General features: G+C 38.1%; 1 protein-coding gene across 1 annotated transcript in view; it reads right to left on the bottom strand.

The window, feature by feature from the left end:
- LOC127639541 (gamma-adducin-like) overlaps positions 1-13,069 on the bottom strand; it is a 130,717-nt gene that overhangs the window by 87,561 nt on the left and 30,087 nt on the right. Inside the window, exon 2 of the mRNA XM_052121598.1 lies at positions 1,530-1,581. The gene's annotated coding sequence lies outside the window, so the exon portion shown is untranslated. The remainder of the gene's footprint in view (positions 1-1,529; positions 1,582-13,069) is intronic.

Below are 13,069 nucleotides of genomic sequence, written 5' to 3' on the forward strand. Positions count from 1 at the left end.
GCAAGAAGAGAATACAAACACCAAAACAAAAAAAACAAGCCTTCACCTCATGTCAACTGTCCACTTATATATGTTAAGACACCACAAGCCTAGCAAATGTACTCATAAATCTACAGGGCTTTAGTTGTGCTTCTTGTCTGGCCAAAACATGTCAAACACAAAGTCACAAATCACACAGTGGCAGAGTCTGTATCTGAGTAATGGATTAGCATCTTTAATACTGATTGTGAACAGTGTCGAGGAAACTACTCTGATTTGAAGCATTTAAATTTTTTGGATGAAGGTTTGGGTGAAGTAAGCATTTAAATGTTCTCTCTGAGTAACAGTGCTGAAGGAGTAGTAGGAACTGCAGCTATGTTCAATTTATCACTAGAGGTTGAAGAAGGGAAAAAGCGAAAGTGAGATGGAGACTGTCAGGGGAGGCTATAACTGACAATTTTGGGTTTGTGGTCATTACATCCGTCAGCGTTTCCAAATCCAGTGCTGTAAAATGTCTCGCCAGTTCGTTGTGACTAAACCCATGTCATTTACTCAGAAAAGGCCCAAACTCCACTTGACAAAATTGCTTATTTTCCTAAGGAGATGGCAAGAGAGATGTAGCTTTAATGATTTTTATTTTCATTATTTATAAACCATTATTTATGATTTTATAAACCATTATTTATGATTTAATTTTACCCGCAAACCACATTTTCTGGAAGTTATGGATAGGCATTGGTTTCAAAATAAGCTAACTTCAACAAACTTTGCTATTAATTTTTTCTTTTGAGTCTACATAAGGACTACCACATTTTTACCATTTCACATTATACACAAAAACGAGTGGTGAACGTTTCTAATACCGCTTTGCATTTTCTTTCAACCATAAAAGCAGATCGTTGTCCGTTGGTAGGCATGACTCTACCGAACACCAATAGAGAAGAATTAAATAAGTATAAAAATATTACAAGTATTGACATAATTGACTTTGCTTGAAAGCACAGATGCCATGATATCTTCTCTTATCCAAAACAGCGACGAAACCTATCCACAACGTACAGTAGACTCACATTGGACTCAACTGTAACTGCGAGATTTGGTGAGAGATTCATAGGGAATGTACTGTAGAATTCAGCGTTGCTCATGGCAGGGAAATTCACAAATGAAAATCAAATTGCGATTTTCAAGTAGAGTTTTAAATAGTCGACTAATTGTAAGAAAACGACTAATTGCTGGAAGTAGCGTATTAAATAATCTGATGCATATTTTTATTTGCACATATAGTCTAATTTGCATATGTAAACCTGAATCATGTTTTTTTATTTTTTTTATAAAGCAAAATGCCTTTATGATAAAAGTAAAAGAAAAAAATAGCCTATTCACTTGTAGCACCCCTCCCTCACCCCAAGACCTTGTATCCATCTCTGAAACATTTCAATCAAAAACATCTCCAGATTCAACCAAAGGCCATAACTTGAGGGCTCGAAGGTTATGTGACTCAGGGTTCAGCTGAAGGACTAGCAGTATGAATTCGTTTTTTATAGTCCTACCTGCTGGGAGCCCGAGACTGTACCGCTCGTTTCAATCACACTGTGGAATCACCTGAAAGGAAACAAAAAAATACATATAAATTAATGTATTAATGAATGAACGTTAAATTTATATAGCGCTTTTTTGACACTACACTCAAAGCACTTTACACAGTGAGTCTCCTCAACCAAGTGTGCAGCATCCACCTGGATGATGCGATGGCAGCCTTAGTGCGCCAACACACTTGAAGAGCATTCATTATGTTTAAATGTCTGATTTCAGTTAGACTGAAACAAATACAATTAGTCTTTTAAAAATGTCACGTAAACGCTTTAGTCTGACTGAAACGTACCAGTCACCTCTGTTTTGTGGAGCATGTGCACAACGGCAAGGCCAATTGTGGTCCAAATAACATGTGTATATGCTGGACGAAGTAGAGATAAAAATCACATTATCTAGGTCTGTTGGTCCAAAATTGCAAAAACGTATTTCAGTCTGACAAAAGCATTTACACACAGGGTCCAAATCTAACACAAGTGCCAAATGTGGCATTGTCAAGTATATGAAACAGTGCTACTCGCCAGTTGGCCGGTAACTTTAGGAATTGTAACATTGCGTGGTTGTGAGAACGACAGTCAGTTACTCAGACCTTCGCGGTTTCAATTTATCTGATGTAAGCAAATCAAATTATAGTACACATGTCATCTACTGAAGAAGAGATCAGTGATTGGTTAGCTGTTCTGTTGTAAATGATGGGAGCGAATCAGATACAAGCGTTCAGCGCAATAATTGTTTAGATCTTCAATTATTGTATCACGGTTCTAATAACTTTAAGCCTACATTCAGAAGAATAAGTTAAACTTTTCCCTTCTTGTATTGTTCATTTTTTAAGAAACCCTTGGTCAACCACACAAGAACATTCCATTTGAATGAATGAATGAACAAATTAATAACTTGCACATGCACTTTTATTGTATTCCATCTTACCATAGCACATACCATGTGCTCGCTCGCATTTGCAGGTTTTTAAGTTGAATTACGATTTTTAAAGTGAGATGCATTTAGGAATATTTCTTCATGCGTATGGACATTTTATAAATCGAAAAGGAAAAGAAAACACTTACGTTCACATTTAAGGTTATTTTACCAACATCTTGATAAATGAGGCAAAAATTGCATTGCACAGGCCATGTCTTTCCCTGTGTTGTCAACCCCTGTCTTCTCTTGAAAGTAAAGACAGAAGTTAAAAACATAGTAAACATGTTTAGTAGTAGCAGTAATAGTAACTGCCTGTTTTTTTAATTAAATAATGCAATGTAAATTTCATGACTGTTAAAAAAAAGACTTATGGCCGTTTTCTCAAGTCTCAGGCCATTGGCAGGTGTGGCAAAAAGTTTGTTTTGGACCCCGTTTACACGTGACATTGATAAAACATTTTAAATACATGGACAGACAAAAAACAAGGAAAACTACCAACTTAAAAAAAAAAAAGTATATAAAATCACCAAATGAATAGAAGCCAGTTTTATTCGAGACCTCCAACAGATCTGCTTACAATGGAGGAACATCAAACAGAGCTATTACATGGCAAAGAAAAAAGACAGCTGAATAGAAATTGTCATGTAAACATCAAAATACTGAGCGACTCATCTGCAAAATAAATTCTGGCAAACAGCTGAAAGCAATCAAGCAAAAATGCTGGACGACCAGCTAGACCCACTGAAGACCATTCACTACTGCAAATAAATATGGTAGAAAGTCCCCAAAACTTTGCTGTTTGCGCATTCAAGTCTTGTCGGAAATAATTCCATTATATTATATGCCTTGAGAGCCACCATAAAGTAGTAATTACCAGTCGATACACTTTTTTTTTTTCTTAAAGCCTTAACTTTGAGTTGGGGGTGTGTCAATTAAAGAACTATGGAAGAAGCAAACTGAAGTTGTTATTGTGAATGTTAACGGTACAGTTTAGTTAGTATGTATTTTGTGTACTATTGATGAAGAACATTGATAAAGCTTGACAGTAAACACTAATCATTAAGCCAGTTGTTGAGACAACAGGCTTGCACAAAAACACTGTTTCCCATCCTTCTCTATGGCAGAACACTATAGTATAATGTTTCAGTTACACACCCGATTCATCATTAGCTCTTCGTTTTGTTGTAATGGCACCAAAATGCTTCTGTCTTTCTCGAGAAGTGAACAAGAGAGAAAGAAATATCAAACTGACCATCATGTTCATTTTGATCAGATCACATTATTATAACAATGACTTCTGAACTCGTAAAGTAGGAACTTCCAAGTAGAAGCGTGATAAATGTGTTTTTCCTTTCGCTCACTCCAGAACGTCCAAGGAAATTTCACTGACCCTTACATACCATAACAACTACATGGAGCACAATCAAAGAGCTCAGTCGAGGGGAAAACCCCATCAAATTGACCCTGTCTAGACCCTCAGGAAGCTTCGCATAATTTGATAACTATCTCTATCGTCTGTACCGACACATCTGCCTAAAGACTGCTAAGGTCATTCAACATTACAGTCAGAGCCAACCACAGAAACCAACAATGTCAATGTTACTTCAATAAACAAAACAAAAAAAAGTAACTTTTACAGTTAGCAACCAAGTGTTAAACATTGACGAAATTACTGATGAAAAAGTTTGAAGGATTTGTTTTTATTTGTTCAAATGATATATAGGTGACAAAAAAAGTCACATGATAAAATCAATAGATTTTAATTCAAGCATTCTATTGACAAGAAAAAAATAATCGTGTGATATGAGCGTGAAGAGAATATCTGTATTCCGCAACTGCTTTTGGGTCCTTGATTAATGCATAACATACGAGCAAGGGCAGCCGGTGGACTTTCTGGTGCCCTCCTAGGGTGTTGGTTCCCTACGCAGACTGCGTAGTCTGCTTATAGGGAGCGGTGGCACTGTGAATTACTATGCAGATATTCACTTTTTTAAATAAAAATAATTGATTCCAATTATCTACTCCCTTTCCCTGGGATTTCCCTGCTTGGGCTTAACACCGGCAAACAGAACCGGTGAATCTCATACTATATACACTGTAAATCCCAAACCTGGCTGTGGCTCAAATGGTAGAGCGGGTCGGCCACTAATCGCAGGGTTGGCGGTTCGATTCCCGGCCCACATGACTCCAGATGCCAATGTGTCCTTGGGCAAGACACTGAACCCCAAGTTGCTCCCAATGGCAGGCTAGCACCTTGCATGGCAGCTCTGCTGTGATTGGGGTGTGAATGTGTGTGTGTGAATGGGTGAATGAGATGCAGTGTAAAGCGCTTTGAATACAGCTAAGGTTAAAAATGCGCTATATATGTGCAGACTAACCACATCTAAATTTGTCTCAAGTGTCCTCAAAACTTTCATGTTACTGTGCTGGACTAAACTAAAAGTTTTATGTGCAAGCAATTTTCTGGTAAGCAGAAGGTTGCTGGTTTGATCCCCACAGCCACCACCAGCCATACTAAATAATATGCCATTTTAATTTAAAATGTACTAAAATTAAAACATAAAATAAAAAAAATACAGCAAAAATGAACACCGCGACCAATTTTTCTCCTGTAATCGGACATACTTCCAGTGTGGGAATTGATTTTATCCATTGGTTATTGACTGGATTACGAAAAGTGGACGTTCCATACCAGATAGCAGCCAGGTGGCTGGAGGGAAGGGGTTGAAAATGTTAGAGCGACTCGTAATATTATCAGAAGAAGAAAGTCCTTTCAGAGTCAAAGACATTTTTTACATTTTAATACAATAGATAAGGGCAAACATTGTTTTCCTTAGAACAACATATATAGATGAACCAGGAATGTGCATTCAAATAGCAAATAGTTAAAAATTTTATTCATGTTGACTTTAATCCTATAACGCTACACAGCAGCATTCCAGAACCACCAGACTCAGACAATTCCATCACACGCTGTACAGCTCCATTCACTGTGCTGATGGGGTTCAGGGTCACTTAGATAACATCAGTACTTACATAATTGTGTCTGAACCTTGATGTGCTAGACAAAGCTAGTGGCCCCAGAAGCGAGGCGATTCCTGTGGTGCTACTTACAGAGGCAGACTAGTCACTTGATTTCTGATGCAACTGAAATAGTTAGCATCTGTTTTTACACTCTTAGTGCCTCTAGGGCTGAAGAGCTGACTGTATTTTGGGTTTTATTGCAGAACAGCAGTTGGTTCCCTTAATTTACCAAAAAAAAAAAAAAAAAAAAAACTGTCGGTGCCCTTGGCGGGTGACTTGCTTATGCAACACTGGATTGTTAGTGTGATTTGGTGAGACCGCTCAAATTCACAGTCTGTGTTTGACTGTTCTATTGTCAATCTGGCCATCAGGGTTTTTATGGGACCACTGGCTCCACTGTGGGATTTCATTTTAAACCAACTATCAGTCCCACCAGGATTTTGTGGTATTGTTTTGCAGTGAAAACTCTCAAATCATCATTATATACTTAAGTAAATATTTTAGTACACAATAACTTTCTATGTAGTTAGCAAGCCTACTGTATTAAGCACTTCAAATTCAAATCACATTTCACTACATAGCTAATGGGGATTTTAAGTGAATGTTATGGAATCTTTGAATAAATGTGGGTTTTTGTCTCTCATTCGCAGCACGAAGGGTGAAGATTAAATGCTAGCTGTGAGATACACGGCATGTGTGCTGTCTGCGATCCCGCAAAAGTTTACATTTATATACATTTATCCAAAGCGACTTACAGAGCCCTTGTTACAGGGACAATCCCCCTGGAGCAACCTGGAGTTAAGTACCATGCTCAAGGACACAATGGAGGTGGCTGTGGGGTCGAACCAACAACCTTCTTCTAAACAGTTTAGTGCCAACCTTTTTAACAAAATGTACATGAAATTCCAACTAGAGGAAACAGGTTGTATCATTATAAAAATGTATTTTCTAGACATCATATGAATTGACAGAATGTGAAATTTGTAAAGTTTAAAAAAAGCTAAAAAGTGATTAAAAAAATAATAATAATTTCATCAGCATGAAGTTGGCTAAAAGGTCTCGTCCAGTAGCACACAATGCCAAGGTCGAAAGAAATTCCAGAAATTATGAGGAAAAAAGGTAAATGAAATACTTCAGTCTGGGAAGGTTTACAAAGCTATTTCAAAGGCTCCAGGACTCCAAAGAACCACAGAGAGAGCCATTATCTCCAAATGGAGAAAACTTGGCACAGTAGTAAACCTTCTCAAAAGTGTCCGAACTTCCAAAAATCTTCCATGATCACAGCAGCGACTCATCCAGGAAGTAAAAAAAAAAAAAAAATCCAAGGAACTGCAGGCACCTCACGAATAAATAAAGGTCACTGTTCATGACACCACCATCAGAAAGACACTAGCCAAAAATGCCATCCACAGAAGAGTGGCAAGGCGAAAACTACAACTAACCAAGAAGAACATTAAAGCTCGTCTGAAATTTGTCAAAACACACTTTGATAATCTTCAAACCTTTTGGGAGAATGTTCTGTGGACTGATGAGTCGAAAGTGGAACTGTTTGGAAGACAGGGGTCCCATTACATCTGGTGTAAATCAAGCACATAATTTCACAGACACTGTATTGGTGGTAGTGTGATGGTGTGGGGATGCTTTTCTGCTTTAGGGCCAGGGGGACTTGCAATAATTGAGGGAAACATTAATTCTGCTCTCTACCAGAAAATCCTAAAGGAGAACGTCCGGTCATCAGTCCGTGAGCTGAAGCTCAAGTTCAACTGGATTATGCAGCAAGACAATGATCCAAAGCATAGGAGTAATTCCACCTCTGAATGGCTCAAAAGAAACAAAATGAAAGTTTTGGAGTGGCCTAGTCAAACTCCTGACTTGACCCAGATTGAGATGCTGTGGCAGCACCTTAAATGGGCAGTTCATGCTCGAAAACCCTCCAATGTGAATTAACTAAAGCAGTTCTGCAAAGAAAAGGGGGTCAAAATTCAACCACAGTGCTATGAAAGACTGCTCTCCAGTTATCGGAAGTGTTTGGTTGCAGTTGTTGCTGCGATAGGTGGCAAAACCATCTATTAAGATTAAGGGGGCAGTCAGTTTAGATTTATTTAACATGGCTGATATATGTGTTGGATCATTTTTCTTCAATAAAAACACCATGTTTGAAAACCATATTTAGTTTACTCAGGTTGCCTTTGTTTTATGTAATATTTCATTTGAAGATCTAAAACAATTTAGTATGAAAAATAACACAAAAATAGAAGAAATCAGGAAGGGGCAAATACTTTTTTCAAGTAGGCGATTCTTTCTTCAATATGTCTATAGAGGTTTGTCTTTTAGATGGATTTTTTTTTTCACACAAGACCTTGCCTAAGCGCTAAAAACTATGCAAGTACTTATGTAAAAATAAATGCCTTAGCAGAACTACAAAAGCGTAAGAACTTGCGTTGTCTAGTGCCAAGACATTTATTTTCACACAAGAACTTGATTGTATTTAGTGCTAAGGCACTTACTCTAACAGTTGCAAGTCACGGACGTAACCCGATTGCAAAGAGAGTTCTCCAACGTGTTTTTGCTCCTTCCCAGTCATACAAACCTCATAGAACCCCATATTGAAACTAGAGATGCACCGATCGACCACCCAGGGACCAGAATCAGACTATTTTCCCAATGCGGAAACCAGCCGGTCAGCCTCACGTCTTTCAGATTCCAAGCCGGTCCGTTTCGTTGCCAGCAGCAAAGGCAAATCTGTCACAGCCGCATGTAAACATGTCGTTGCCGTGGAAGTTCTTCACTGTAAGTTCGCAATTTGTAATAATTGTAAGGCTAAATTAAACCGCAGGGTAACCACCACAATAACGTTCGGAACAACAAACCTAATTTGTTAAAAACCTAGACACTGAAAAACCCAATCACCCATATGAACATGCCCAGTTAGAAGAAGCTAAAAAAGGGAAAGTGGCTAAAGCTAGCCAGAGCTCAGAGCCAGTCACAAGTCAGCAGCCTCTCCTATCTTTCCTTGGTATGAGCAGCGAAAAGACCAAAGCAATTACGAGGAAAATGATGGAATTCATGGCCCTGGATGACCAACCGTTCTCCACAGTTGAGAACAGAGGCTTCAAAATCTGATACATTCCCCAAGTCCAAAACACAGGATACAGAGTAGGCGGTACTTTTCCGATGTTGCGTTGCCAGAGTTTAATCTCGTGTCATGTCACACATGCAGCCTGTTACAAGTCGATCCTGAAGCAGCAATCAATTTTACAACTGATATTTGGACATCTAACATAAGCTTAATGTCAATGTTGAGCATATTGGACACATCAGTTTTGTTCAACAGTTTTGTACCGGTTACCAGAGCATAAAAAAATAAAGTAGTTCAGGAAGAATTAAAGGCCATGCTCGATATGGGGTAATCCAACAGTGCGATCGGGAGAGAGAGAGATTGTTTACAGACATGTCCGTCGTGTGTGTTTGTGTCTTGTTTCAGTTTATAATTAAAATATTATTTATATTGTGAAGCCGGTTCTCGCCGCCTCCTTTCCATTGAACTGCTTTACACTGAAACAAAAGACACAAACACACACATGACGGACCTGTCCGTAAACGATCTCTCTCTCTACCGCACAATCCTCCGCAGTCGGCCTTTAACCCTCTCGGAGGCTTGATTAGCCTGGTGTGTAGAATCACCGCCGTCCGCCCTGCCACGCATACCTTTTGAGTTGGTATGGGTCATGCTTTGTCCTTTCACCTAACAGCGAACTTGTTACAGACCAATCACGGTTCATTTTGTTGTTACATGCCATCATGTTACTACAATAATAGACCAGCTTGCAACACACTGTCATTTAAACAGTCCACATATCAGAGCCGTGACGGAAGCGTTTGAGCTCATAATTTTAAAATACTCGTCCGTTTCATTCTCCCTCTCTCCTCAACAGTTCCCTGTAACTTTTAGTCTTGTCTAATGATAAAAAGCCAAATATTTATAAAATTATTATCACATACCATCTGCAAATATGTGCATATCTGGTTTAACAGATGTAATAAACCAACCTCACAAAACTTCAGCAGATCCAGCATCCTGTGGAACGCTCATAAATCTTCCTCTGAAGCACATATTCTAACAGTCTCTCCTCAACAGTTCCATGTAACTTTTCTAATCATAAAAAGGCAAATATCTATAGAAATTATATTATATACAGCTTGCAAATATGTAGATATCTCATTTAAACAGATGTCATTCACAAACCAGACGAGAATCCAGCGTTTTCTTGCTGTCGAGCACTCATTTAATATCTTCCTCTGAAGCTCGTAGTCCATCAGCCAGAATCAAAAACATCAGGATCAAAAGTACCTCTCATTCACAAATCATGATGGCCACTCCGTAACAATCCAAGCAGGCGATCCAGGCCATTTAAATTGTCAGGAGGTTGCTGCTTGCGGATCCACACGAGCGTGTGAGTGCAACATCAAGGCTACGTCCAAAACCAATCTAATGCTGCCTCCGAAGTCTGTATACGGAGGTATGATGAAAATAAGGTGCTTTTCAAACTGTTCGGAGACCAGTTTCCTTAAGAGTTCCATTAATTCAAAGCGGCTGTCAGTTAAGTCATTAACTGATTAGGCAGCAAGTCAGCTGCCTACATTTTCGGATGCAGCCCAAGGTAAAAGCGCTTCACGTGTGCTGTAAGTACAGCGCATAGTGAATAAGACATTTATTTTACAATTGGTTTGATTCTGTATTTTTTGCTATTGTGGATATGCCATCCATGGTAGCTGGACTACAGTTTCCTTCTTCCTAATATATTAACAATTTGACTAAACAGAAATCTGAAGAAACTGCTATCTACCATTTAAAATACAATATTTTAGTTTTGAGTGAATATAGTGGTAAATAAGAGTTTATTATATTTTTGTTATGTTTGTTATTTACTATATACATTTTTTTGATATATCAGCATTCATTGTATCGGCCTATCGCCACCCTGCTCTCTGAATATTGGAATCGGCCATTAAAAAAACCATATCGGTCGACCACTACTCGCAACGAAAAACAATGCATTTATTTTCATACAAGGACTTGTGAAAAAGGCACCAATGCATTTATTTTCATGCAAAACCCTTAGCACTAAAAACAATGCAAGCTCTCGCATGAAAATTATGCCTTTTTTAGCACAAAGCCCTTTATTTTCACATCTCTCATAGTGTTCCATGCACAATGGAAATAAGATTTTCACTAAATAAAAATTACATTTTTTTGTGTTTTCTTCCCAAAACAAAACTGTAGCCCTCAGAACACATGAAATATGATGCAAATTCCTACCTTTATGATACTTTTGGGTCCTTTATCAAGCTTTAAATTGAGTCACTTTCAACTGCCATTGTAACAAAATGGCAGACCAGGATATTCGTTCAAATTTCTCCTTTTGAGATTTGCACAATCAGTGACATGTGGAGGAGTAAATTATGACAGAATTGTCATTTTTGGGTGAACCACAACTTTACGTGTAACTTAAATGCCCAAAAGTGTCCAAATACTCTTTGGGGAGACAGTATACCATGGAAATACCTTTCTTTTTTTTTAAGTTTCTTTTTATATGTACTGCACATACCACATAAATACATGAACATGAAATAACCATGGTATTACCATATGATTCAATCATGCACAACGATACCGCTTAAATACTTTTTGTAAGGTTAGCACTGTAGTGACTGTTTTTAACCAACATAAATCACATATGATGGATGTTCATAATGAATTATATCTCCCTGCTCAAGTCATATGGAGATACACAAGTTAACCATGTGATACTGTCTAGCCTCACCTGAATCCATGGAAGTGATCAATGAACAGAGATAGTCAATTTTGAAAGCCTAACATAAACCACCTGACGGAATAACAAGCAGATGAGCGTTAAGTAAACCATCTCAATATGCGAGTATCCCAGCGCTCTCTTTATGCCAGAACAGGTGGTGCTCGGGAATCCCTCCATTAAATGAGTGAAACACCTGCAGGACTATCACAGTGACTGATAAGGATTAAAAACATTAATGCAGTCAGACCAATGCTTGCTAGCATACCTCTATGCCTTCACATAGCAGCCAATACAAACATGTGCCTAAAAAATTTTATTCACCCATCTAGCTTAGCCTCCATGACATAACAGGGCTATTACACTAATTATGCTCTCAATTAGGTTAATATAAAAAGCCACATAATTACTCATGGGGGAGGGATGACATTTGCTCAATAGCCCAATAAAAGCTAGTAATTCCCTGCTAACAGCAGTTTTTGCATTTATTCACATTTCAGCTCATGTTCAGTTCATTTGAGAGCGCCTCTAATCTGGTTTGTGTTGACTAACTTTTTTCCTATCCATTTTGGAATGTAATGCCCACTTTTCAAGATCCAGTCAATTCATGATGGAAATGTTCAAGTTGAACATCCTGTTTCACTCAGAAACCTCCAGCTTCTCAGAAACTAAGTCTTATTACATTAGTAAAATGGTTTGAGAATGTTGTTCGATGTTGACTTAACATACTGAAGAGTGCACAAAGATGTGCTATATGTCTTTTTTTATATAGGGTCGCAGAGGATGAAAAAAAAGTTGAATGCAAATAATCAATTGTAATTAACCATATAATTGTGCATTAATGATTGCAAAATAAATGGACTTCTAAAAAAGGAGAAGAAAACTCTTCCCATATTTTTGTTGTTGACATCCAAGATTGTGCATCCAATCAAACTATACTGTATTTTGCCATAAATTAATCCATCCCTTGGTAGAAGATAGCCACTATACATAAATGCAGAAGCCAACATGGGCAGGTTGTGTGACATGCCCTTACCCTCAATATCCATGTTCCAAAACTATGCAAAACAATGAAAATACAACTCCGAATACTTGATATATGGGTTTGGTATCATGTTGAGTTGGGTTGTCATTTCATGTCCAGCATAAAATCTAGGTCCTGAAGCAAAACAAGTTCAAAATTACAGGTCCATTACCTAATACTCTTCCAGCACTCTACAAATAAACAAACATGATACTCCTATCATTACAGGGGTGTGACGGCCTATACAACCTGAGAAAAACCACGCGGTTAAAAAATCATTATTGCTTTACATCAACTGATCTGCTTTGTTTGCTGACAGTGCTCTGCAAACATGGTTTAATGGTCCGTTGCTGACACAATGAAAAATGTGTTGGTGGTCCAGAGAGAAAAACCTGCTTTTAACCTGCAGTTATTTGATGTAATAAGATAAGATATAATCCCATGGGAACAACTAATTGTTATTAACTAGCTGAGTATGTAGCCAAAGCACAAACACTCAGCGGAGATGAGTGGTCTGATACAAGGTAATTTCGTTCTCACGGCTGGAGCATATGGGCTGGGGAACTTTAGCTTCAATGAAAGGAAGAGATTTTTAAACAAGCATAATATGGTATATGTACAGCTGTGTCCAAAAGTATTGGCAGTGACATAAATTGAGTGTTTTGCACAGTTTGCTGCTTCAGTATTTGTAGATTATATTTCACGTTACTATGGTATACTG

Source organism: Xyrauchen texanus, chromosome 48 (assembly GCF_025860055.1).
Source record: "Xyrauchen texanus isolate HMW12.3.18 chromosome 48, RBS_HiC_50CHRs, whole genome shotgun sequence".
Lineage (NCBI taxonomy): Eukaryota > Metazoa > Chordata > Actinopteri > Cypriniformes > Catostomidae > Xyrauchen > Xyrauchen texanus.